The following is an 11858-nucleotide window of genomic DNA, read 5'->3' as shown; positions in this document are numbered from 1 at the left end:
TCCATTCATGATTTCATTCTACTTTTTATAGCAGTCTTTAGCCATATGACCCATTTTACCACAGTAGTAGCATTCAACATTACTGTTTGCATTTTGGCCTCTTTGCCATCCACCACGACCTCTTTGGCTCCCCCTGCCTCTAGAGTTACCACGTCCTCCTCCATAGGACTGGTTTTCTTGAGTTTGCTGCATATTCTGATTTCTACCCAGCCTCCAAATCGGCCTCCTCTACCTCTGTCTCTACCTCTTCCAGCATTTGAGTAGAAGACAGCTTCTTTTGAAGTTCCTCCTGAAGAAGATGCACCACCATTTCTCTGCTCCTCAGAAATTAGAAGAGCAATCAACTCCTCAAAATCAGGAAGTCTTTCAGGGACGGAAATGGATGTTCGGAACTATGCATAATCCTTTCCTAGACCATTCAAGGTCACAGAAACTAAATCATCATCTTCCACTGGCGACCCAATGGAAGTAAGTGCATATGCAATCTTCTTCACCTTCATGTGGTAGTCATTGATGCTCATACTTTCTCTTTGCACATTATGCAACTCTTGCTTGAGCTGCATTTTCCTAGCTTGCGTATTTGTGCTATATATTTTTGACAAAGTATCCCATGCCTCCTTTGGTGTACTTACATCCTGAATATGCACAATCATAGAGTCTGAAATACTAATAGATAGCCAGTACATAACTTTCCTGGCTCTCTCATGCCATGCTTTAAATGCCTGCATTTGCTGTTGATTGGGAACATCAGGAAGAACTGGTTCTTCTTCATTTCCTGCAACAAATTCCCAATATCCTTTTCCCATAAGGAAATTCGTCATTCTAAACTTCCATGCTTGGAAGTTGTTCTTGTCAAGCTTTTCAGTGACAATCTGTGAAAGAGAATCAAATGCCATTACAGAACACTGCAAAAAATTCTGTCACTGCAAAGAACACAACTTCAGCCTCACAAGGGCTAATCTGCAAAACTGATGAAAGTAGTATTTGACCACACAGTCACTTCCTAGTGACGAGTTTGCATCAACAGGCAACAAGGATGATTCTGTAACTCCCAATGTCTCTGCGCACAGGCATACGATGCAATTGCTATAGTAACTTTTCATCGACCTGTAGAACAGTGGGCTGCACAACATAAAATTGGGCCTTTTCCTGAGTGTGTGCAAAAAACTCCCACCTCCAAAACAGGCCCCGAAATGGCCTCAAATAAAAAAAACAGGGTCGTCGAGAGCTAAAGCCCTCGCCCGCAGTATATACTGCCCTCTTACTTCATTGCGAAGGGCGTCTCAACCTGAGACAATGCACTCTTGCAATTTCCGGGTGTGCTACCTGCAGAGATCTGCTGCCAAAACAGAAAATGAAAGCAACACTGCTCCTCTTACCAGAACACCGCAAGCTTGGCTTGCTTTCTTGATCTCCTTACCACGAACAAGGCTCTGATACCATGTCAAGATTGTGGGAGAGAAGGAAGGAGTCTCACTTGTAGCTTTCTTGCTTGCACAATGGGGGAATACACACAAGGGTGGAGGCTGAAAAAACAGTTTTCCTCTTCTTAGTTGTGTAAGCCAAAAGAACTCTAGTACATAGAAATAGAAGAACCCTATATATGGGTCTCAAACCAAACTCAAATAACTAAGGTGGCATACTAATTGAGCCACGAACTAGAGTAGATAAGGATAGCTGTCATGTAGCTATTATTCATGGGCGGTGTACCAACCACATCAACTGACACGTCGGTGACATAAATGCACAACGCTCACCCTAGCATATCACGAGTGGAGCTTTATATCTCAAGAGGACTTTCCCTGCGGGCTCATGGGTAGGCAAAACAAGTGTGCAGGTGAGGATGGTGAACACATGCATGAGTGAGGATGTGCGACCATGACACGTGGTGTGGAGACCATGGGGCATTACATGTGGTGCCCTAGAACGGCCCATCAATGGCTTTGTGGGGGGAGCGTGGGGGGCTACAAGGTGACACATACCCCTACCCCACCTTAATAAGTATAAAATATATGCAATTGGCAATACATAGTTGTATGTCATTTTATTTTATGTGATTCGTGTGCTAAGAAAAATTGTGGCCCAAACTATTTATTATGACAATGATCTTAAAAATCTTTTAAAAAGAAAAAATGAACTCCTTTAAGGCCTTCTAAGAGCCATGCATGTCACACTCAACTATAGTGGGGGGAAGGAGACCCTTCTCTCCTCACAAAATGCACTTCAAGAGTTAAGGGTGAGTAGGGTTAATGGAGTACCTTATAAGTGTTGCAATCACAACTTGACAACATTGTCTTTACATAGATTTAGTAGTGTTGTTGCTGCTCATTGGTTGGCTTACATCGAATAAAGTAAATATTCTTGCCCATGCCAATTGGAACAACCTCTCTTATAATTGAACCCACCTATCTTACATGCTAATTTTTTTCGTTCACCCTACATGTTGTGACTGCACTGCAAACTCTTTTGAAGATGCAAGATTCAAGATGCAATTCTTAATTTGGTCATCATGGTAGATTGGACATTGGCTATTGGATAGAGCACACTCCTCATCAACCTTGACTTTAAAAAGGTGTATGATTGAGTAGGGTTGTATTTCATCCTAGTCACCTTGAAAACCATTAGCTTCCACACCTAATTTCATGAGCATCATCCACAACCATCTTTACTAATTCCTTGGCTTGCATGTAGGTGAATAGACTTGTCTCTAAGTAATTTAACCTTTAAAGGCATTCGGTTTGGCAAGGATGCCTGCTAGCATCCTTACTATTTGGTATGATCACTGACCCTCTTCTAAGAAGGATTGACTAGCTTGTGTAGCACGGCACCCTTTGTGGGCTCACACTTCTCAATGGGGAGAAATGGCCTACCCAATTTTTTGCAGATGACAACTCATACCTAGTATTGTAGACCCCACCCACAAACTCTCTTTTATTAGAAAATAGAGGAGAAAATGAAAAAACAAACAAAAGACTGTCCTACAATAAGAGTGATAATTGACGCAAAGGCGAGTTAAGGCCTTTTAAGACATTGATGTGGTGTTAAAGGGGACTTCAAAGCGATTAAGCCATTTGACACATGGTGGCCTAGGGCTCTACATGTATGCAAAACCTTAGTGTGGCCAAGAGGCTGCCAGCCTCAGACGGGGTTGAAGTAGGGAATTGTAATAAATAGATGAATGATGGCAATACCATGGAGTGCAACTACTCAGCTATAATGAAGGGCAATGGACCAAACATGCAAGAAAATGAAAAGAAGATGTGCAAGAGACAAGCTTGATTGAATGAGTAGCAAAAGGTAGATGAAGTAGGCGAGGTCTTGCATAAGACCAAGGTGGAGCTCTCCTTGGAGAGAATCAATCAACGATTTTCTAACTTTGCTATTGCTAGTGGCTTCTTTTACTTTATGGGATGCCCACCTATGAAGGATGAATTTCTACACAAGTTCACTGTGACCAACCAAGGCAGAGCTATTATGCAGTAGTATTGTTTTGTTTTGGTAAGGGTATTTTTCTTGTACTTCTTAAATCAGCTATTGAAAGGGACTAGGTGATTGAATGTGAACTTAGGCACAAGGGCAACCTTGTGTTGGCCATGCCATGGAGCCCCTCCTTTTGCCCCATTTGGATCACCTTCCCTCACTTGCTCATCTAGCTAGATGATGGTGAAGTGGTGCAAAGCTCATGCATAAGGGGGAGAAGCAACCGAAACAACAAAAACTTGGTATCCTAGAGACTTCCAGAAGAGCTTAAGGTCAAAACCCACCCAAAGAGCCTAAGGTGACCTCTACTAAAGCAAAACTCAAGGAGAACATTGACCTAAAGGGAGCTAAGTCTCAAGGGAAGTGGAGGACATCTAGAAGCAAGATCTTAATCAAGTAGTTGGCACACTTGCCTCTAGTTGCCTCTAGTTGATCGCAATTTCAATGTTGATGTTTTTCATAGGAAAGGAATGGAAGATGACTTCATCTATTGCTATGAGTAGAACAATGGGGAAATTTCTATTGGCCTCCTAGAATGTCAGGTGCCCATGTTCTCCAAGGAGAAATGATATAGCCTACTCGCTCATCAAGAGAAGGAAGTTGGATGTGTTAGCAATGCAAGAAGTCAAAGTAGGGGAGGAAGAGGCAAGGAAGGAACTATTGCATGGGTATATCTCTCTGGCTTAAGGGTATGTCAAAGGTAGAGGAGGCTCAACCCTAGTCATTAGAGATGAGCTCAAACCATCATTACTATGGTTTGAGGTTGAAGAGGACATCATTGGAGTGTGGATCACCATAGAAGGGAAAGAGATGGCCATTGTGTCAGTCTATGGAGAAAATGTATCAATAGCCAGGGCCAAAAAATGGGAGCTATTGGCATCAACTTTAGAAGATAATCCTAGCCTACTTGTAGGGGATTGAAACATGACACACTAGGGGGAAGATAGATCCCATGGCCTTGGAAACATGGCCAATGATGAGAGAACATACTGGGAGAAATAGGTTGCCTATCATGGTCTAGAATATCTAACCAACATGGCATAGCTCAAGCATGACAAGCACTTCACATGGCACAATCATCAACATGGGAGCACATGATGTGTAGCCTATCTAGACAATATCTATGCCAATGATAATGTGTGGTGGATTTTGTTCGATTGAAGGTTTTCAATGATGAGTGATGACATTGGTTTGGGTGGACCACTTCCCAATCCAATCAACCTCTTGCTTGTCCGACTTCAGGAGAGTATATGAGGGCCCTCCCCTTTTCAGGATGATGAATGTATCATTTTTGGAAGATCCACAATTCATAATGAAGCTCAAACACGTGTGGCTAGAGGCCAAAATGAGTGAGGATGATCCTTCTTCCACTTGGCTAGCTTGCAATGAAGCCTTACTGGAAGAGGCTAAGAGACATGACAAAACTTTGGCATACTAGAGAAGAAGGGCTATGGATAATGTTACCTGAGCTAGGCGCAATTTGTTACATGCTCTTGTTGTCTCTCCTAATGATCCTCATCTTTGTGTCCTCTTGCATGACTATGAAGCTTATCTTAAAAAGCAAGAGTTTCATAGAATTCAAGATACTAAAATACATTTGGAAGCTACATGGGAGCTAGAGGATGACTTACCCTTGACCTTTTATTTTTGGGGTCAGGATAAAAAGCTCAAAAGGGAGTCAATCCCATGCACAAAAGGATGGAGAAGGACCATGACAGTACACCATTGAAGGTATCCTTGGTGCCTTGCACAAACAACAATCAAGAATTATGGGCATCTAGCATGAAAGGGCCTCGAACTATGACAAAAAGATTCAGCAATTCTTAGAGGGCTACACTCCACATTAGATGTCAAAGGCATGACTCAACTTGATAGGCCTCTGATTGAAGTTGACGTTGAGGGGGCACTTAAAGTCATGAAAGATAGCAAATCACCATGCATTGATGATTCGCTAGATATGCCAAATCCAAAGATTTGACCACATGCCCCAAACTTATGGGAAATTCCCATATTCCCCAATATGGTGTTCATGTGAATTTTCTATTACAAAATCATGGCAAAAATCATAGCTTTAAGGATCAAGCACTTGTTGCACCAACTATTCCATAGGAGGTAGATATGCTCTTGGAGCAATTCTAGATGTTCTTTCACATTAGGCTCCTAGATAAGCCATAGGAAGATGGAGATGATGTATTTGGGATTGGAGGTGGACCCCCTTGGCTATCTAACTATAAATATAAGGTTGTGAAAAAAGGTGAAATTATTAGGTACTTAGGATGCCCACTAGGAGTTGACATTACTCAAAATCGGAGATTTGGCTGGTTTAAGGAGAGCATTACAAACAAGATGCAAAGGTGGCAAAAGGATACCTACTCGCTCAAGCATAACTTGTCATTCTAGCTACAATTCCAACTAAACATCATATTGGGGAATTTGGGAATTTCCCATAAGTTTGGGACACGTGGTCAAATCTTTGGATTTGTCATAACTTGAACACTATAACTCCAAATTGAGCACTCTATAGCTCAATAGATTCCATTTTTCAAGTACTTTCCAATGATAGGCTACATCATATAGTTTTGAGAAACTTATGGGCATGTTATCCGGGTGCCACCTTTTTAGTATTACAAAAATGGAAATTGGGAGATTTCCCAAACTCACTAATATTGTGTTACTAGGAGGCCTTGGAAAATAAGTTCACGCTCTTCTTGTGGACAAGGGGTAAGAGGCATCAATGGCATACTATGTCTTGGGATATTGTTACAGCTCCCTAGGATGAAGGAGGATTAGGGCTAGAGGGGTTGAAGAAAAAATTAGATTGGCTTGTTTTCCAGCTACTCCATTGACTAGATTTGCCCCACCAGCCATTGGCATGCACAACACGCCACTTGATCGTGAAGCAAGCTACTGGGAGGGAGATGGTTGGTGGACTTGACAAATTGGGATGTTATGCTAGGTCAGCTAAGGTGAAGGTAAAGGAGTCAGTATATCAGTGCAAAAGTTTGCTAAAGTATGGAAGAGCTTCCTTGATAAGGCAACCTCGTGTGGGAGGCCTCGTCTAGTTGGGGACCCAAGCTTGGAACATGTGATTTGGACCTTCTCGGAGGCATACAAGGGAGGTGTGGCTCCCATCTCCACGGATCCCAAGAGGGCCAAAAGACTTTACTCTTGAGGCATTTGGAGGTGGAAGGACTTGTGGGATAAATCAACACTCAATTAGATGGAAGAGGCGAAAATGCTAAGGAACTGGTGCCGTACTGAGGAAGAAGGCAACTACGTTAAAGAACTATTGAAAGGGACAAAAGAGAATTAGTCAACTTTGGGCTACATAGGCACACTCAACACACTGTCATGCTTCCAAGCTAAGGGTGGCAGGCAACTCAGACACTGTAAGAGAGCCAATGATTTTAAAAAAGGTGATGGCATGCACATCTTGAAGCTCTACACTCATTGGAAGTTGAGCTACCCATGCACTAGGCTACGGACTTGGGAGAGGAGAGTTAGGTAAGTTTGGTGTCTCACCGCTTCCAGACGGCTTCGTCTTGTGTTATAGAAAAGCTGGATGAGTAAGTTCCCAACATAGGAACACCTCTGTAAATCCAGGAAGGTCTTTGAGCTTCGTAGGTTGCGTGTAAGGAGGATGGAGTCCATCAAAGAACTTTTGTGAGGTTGTGTTGAGGTATGTGGATTATGGAAGGAGCTTCAACATTAGATAGAAAAAGCTAGCTTCCATGTAGTAGCCTTGGCCAATACTATGCTTTTTGGTGGGAGGAGCTCCATGAATGAAGGATCCCTGCAATTACGGAATGTACTGCGTGCCGTTGGCACTAGAGCCATCTGGAAGCTGCATAGGAACAACAAAATCTTTGGCACCACTCCGTAGTAGAAGACCCTAGATGCATTAGTAATCAAGAAAGACGTACTTGTACCTTTGAAAGCTTCTAAGGAGGTTGGCTCTACCTATAGAGCGATACATAAGGCAGCTAAGGCACGTTGCCACTTTTGGTGGTTGTTTTACAATTAATATACTCCGCATTATTAAGGAAAACCTCTTTCACCGGGTGCAACACGGCCTAAATAAAAAGTATAGGTAACCCTTCGAATAAGAGGCGTGATTGGCCCCCCTAACGGTTGTGCCGGGCGAGGAGAAACTCTAAATGGAAGGGTAACGTGGCGGGATGGGCGGACACGTGTTTATTGGGTGAGAGACTTGGTGTCGGCCAAGTAAGACATGGGTGGAAACGGTTATGAATGAGTGAGCGCGAGATAGAGAGACGCCGATCGATCCGATAAAATGAGAAGAAGACTATCAACGCAGGACGAGAGGGAGAGAGTGGGGAGGCGCCGATTGATCGATAATATACGAGGAAGGCTATCAACGCAGGCACAGAGAGAGAGAGAGAGAGAGAGAGAGGCGGCGAGGCACCGAATATTGATCGATAATATAAGAAGGCGGATATCCATGCACAGACAGAGAGAGAGAGAGGGGGCGGGGGGGGGGGGGGGGGGGCGGGGCGCTGATTGATATATCATAAGAGAGAATGGTGCTGGAAGGGTTGATAGTGTTAGGGTTTGCTGCGCTTGCGGGGATGCTCCATGGCCTCCGCCTCGTCTTCCACCACCTCACTCACACTTCTCGTCGGCGTCGTCGTCATGCTGCTCCTCCTTTCTCTCATCCGCACGCCACTATCAGGTATGTGCCGCTCTCTCGCTACCCCCGATTATCGTCTCTTCGTTTTATCGCTGCGTTAATCGATCTAACTTCGCATCGCCATGATTGTGCTTTCTGTCCCTGTGCCTTCAGCTTTGGCTTCGGCTTCGTCGGATGAATGCCCTGTCGTTGGATGACGCAGCTATCTACGGCTGGCGAACCAGTCGTGTCTGTTAGCAAACACACACAGCAATTGGAATTCGGAGATTTTCTCTGTACAGTTTGTCCAATCTTGTTGGGCATGTAATTAAGGACATTAACAAGGTTTCCATTCGGGGACTGATCTCCCCTAGCATCTTCAAGGACTCACTTTGCATCTTTCCTGAACTATCATAGTTTCATGGCTTGCAGGTTCTTGTCAGTTCTTTTGTGTATTTCCATACCATTGTGTAAACTAATCGCCACCATGAGTAACCGCCTGCTGTATAAAGCCATGCTGTAAATTAATCATCCTTCAGTATAGGTACTAAAATATCAACGTTGTTACCCTAAAAGATAAATTGAAATAATGTTGTAGTAGAGTCTATAATCATCCGTCTGGAAAAAATGCGCAAATGTGTGTTAGAAAAGGTAAAGATGCATCCTTAAGGATGAATAGCAGCACTATTGTAAAAAAACTCTACTAATCGTCCCTTGAATAAACGCGAAAACGCATGTAAGAAACGTTAAAATTTCAGCCTACGCCAAAGCACTAGCAAGAAGAACCAGCCCACATCTTCACAAACAAATGAATATTCTAAAGGGAGCAAAAGGGTTCCAAATGAATAATCACAAGGGATCAAAAGGTTGTTCCATTAAAGGCAGGTATATCCTTGATTCTATACTTGCATTGTGAGAAGAGTTTGAGCAAGGTATATCCTTGATTCTATACTTGCATTGTGAGAAGGGTTTGAGCATGATAAAGACACCGAAACAAACATTCTATACTTGCCCTATGAAAAGGGTTTGAGCATGCTAAAGACACCGAAACAAACATTGTGCTTTCCAAGTTTGATTTTGATGAAGCCTATGTTAGGCAAGAGTATTCTAGTATCTCCCTTACATGAGACTGGGTAAAAGATTCATCAAGTTTGTGGGAGTTCCTTTTAGCAATGCCTCCTCAAGAGTTTGTGCTATTGATCCATTGGCTTAGGTCCTTTAGGCAAGGTTGCCCTTTAGCTCCCTTGCTATGAAATAGATCCCTTCTTTTGTTAACTTTCTCATTTTCTAGATCTTGAAACCTATTCCAATCTCTCTCCATGAAGATGTTATGTAGCTAAGGAGTTAGTATTCATGTTATGTGGGATGTATATTATTACCTCTTCTAATGTAACATTTTCACATTTTATTCAAAAAAGATTATTGATTGTAGCTCAAGAAGCTAGTGTTCCTATTTTGAGGGATGTAATCTTTATATTTTATTTTCTTCAACATGCAAAATTAGTAGATATTAATCTTACAAGGTGGAGATAGAAACATTTTATCGTAGATCATGAGCTACTTTCTCTCTTGCTGGAGATCCCTCCCCTTCCAAGCAAAGTTTGTAAGAGTTGGAAGCAATGAATAGAGAACTCTTGTGGGGTGGGAATGACATGAAAAGAAAAATACCAAGAGTGACCTAGTCTACCTGTACTTCCATTAAAATAAAAGAGGGAGATTAGACCATCTTGATTTGGAAAACTTTGTAGATACACTAGCTACCACACAAATAGTAAGGAGAATTTTGCTCCCTAATGAAGATTGGAAAATTTTAGTTTAGCTTTGCTTCAAATAAATAGTGGAAAAGTCTCTACTTAATCATTGGTGCATTCCAATGGACCAAATTTTTCCTTGGCAAGTGCTCCTCTCTGACAAAATGCTTTTGGACAATGGAAAGACGAGACCTAGTGGAGGTTTAGATGTTTGATAACTATAACTTCACCTTTCCTTGGGTCGAGCAATAGTCCTATACTTAGCCCAGTGTTTGCATTTCCCCTTGAATCCCAAATCTTCAAGAAAAGTGCTACAAATTAGAGTGATCAATGGAACTTCAGAAGAAATTTTGGCTACGGCCCCCTAATCAGAAGATCTTCAAGAAAACAACTAGAAATTTAGTTATCAATGGGACTTCAAAACAAATTTTACCTACCCCCTAATTTTGTCAAAGGAGAGGAGGAGAAAGATAGACAAAGACATGGGAGTTGCAACAATAGAGAGCAATGTACTCTCATGTTCCCATTATTCATTCATGTATGACACACTTAGTCTACAACCGTAATGTAAAAGATAGGTCTAGCAACTAACCATGATTAACTAATTACGGTTAACCTATCCAACTTATTTAAGGCATGCACATGTCTAGTGCAGCTAAGCCATAGCTCTCTAGTGTTAGTGTGACAGTGACATAGATGAGCTTGAAACTCAATACTCCCCCTCAAGCTCAAGCTAACTGTTGTACTCCAAGTAGCTCCTTGAAGTGGAGAAACTTATCTCTACCAAGTGATTTGGTAAAGATGTTGGCTACTTGATATTCTATCTTCACGTGAAGTAGATCAATCTATCTAGCAAGTACCATCTCCCTAATGAAATGGTAATAAACCTCTATGTGTTTGAATCTAGCATGATAGACAGGGTTGCTAGCCAACATCACATTACTCAGATTGTCACAATGCAATGTGATCTTGTTACGCAATTAGATACCCAAATCATATAGTAGTTTCATGTCCAAACTACTTCACATGCCACTAAGGCTACACTCGTGGTGGGTTCTGCCTTTGTTCTAGACAAAGCAACCCTAAGTTGCTTCTTACTACTCTAGTTGATCATACTACTGCCCAGGTTGTAGAAAGCATAACCACTGGTTGACCTTTTTTCATAGGCACAACCAACCCAATAAGCATCTATATGCCTATGACACTTTGTCATAGGCACAACTAGTGGGCAACCAACCCAATAAGCATCTATATATCCTATCAAGTCAAGTGAATTTCCATGCTCATACAATAGTCTATAATCTACAGTACCCTTCACATAGTGCATGATTCTCATCACATCATCTTAATGTGGCTTACGAGGCTTCTGCATGAACTTGTTGATCAGCCCCACTGCATAACTTAGGTCACGGCGAGTTATAGTGAGATAGATTAAGCTACCTATCATCTGCCTATATACAATGGCATTCTTTATTTCACTTCCAACATCAACTCCTAGTTTGACATTCTAATCCAATGGTGTTTTCATAGACTTACATTCCATTATCCCATACTTAAGTAACATATCATGAGCATACTATTTTTATAGTAGCCATATAGCATGAGGCATAGACATAACCTCAATCCCAAGGAAATATTTCAGCTCTCTAAGATCCCTCACCTTAAGTTCAAGTCTCAACACTGCTTCAATTTCAGTAATCCCACGATCATCATCTCCAGTAATGATTAGAACATCCACATAAATCACCAAGAAAACATAGCCATTCTCTATCTTCCTTGTAAATAAACTAAATCTTTAGATTTGTCATAACTTGAACACTATAACTCCAAATTAAATGCTCTATAGCGCAATAGATTCCATTTTTCAAGTGCTTTCAAATGATAGGTCACATCATATGGTTTTGAGAAACTTATGGGCATGTTATCTAGGTGCCACCTTTTTAGTATTCAAAAAATGAAAATTGGGAGTTTCCCATTTTTTGAGAAACTTATGGGCA

General features: G+C 41.8%; 1 long non-coding RNA gene across 1 annotated transcript; it reads left to right on the top strand.

The window, feature by feature from the left end:
* Positions 1-8012: 8012 nt before the first annotated feature.
* On the top strand, positions 8013-8437 carry LOC148041660 (uncharacterized). The gene is made up of 2 exons (XR_015692462.1): positions 8013-8173; positions 8285-8437. It is a non-coding gene; the product is annotated as an uncharacterized LOC148041660 (long non-coding RNA).
* Positions 8438-11858: the final 3421 nt, after the last annotated feature.

This window comes from Lygodium microphyllum, chromosome 1 (assembly GCF_053477565.2).
Source record: "Lygodium microphyllum isolate KBCC chromosome 1, Lygodium_microphyllum_v1.1.10, whole genome shotgun sequence".
NCBI classification, from domain to species: Eukaryota; Viridiplantae; Streptophyta; class Polypodiopsida; order Schizaeales; family Lygodiaceae; genus Lygodium; species Lygodium microphyllum.
Note: the sequence above shows the minus strand (reverse complement) of the source record. Positions and strands in the feature narration are given on the sequence as shown.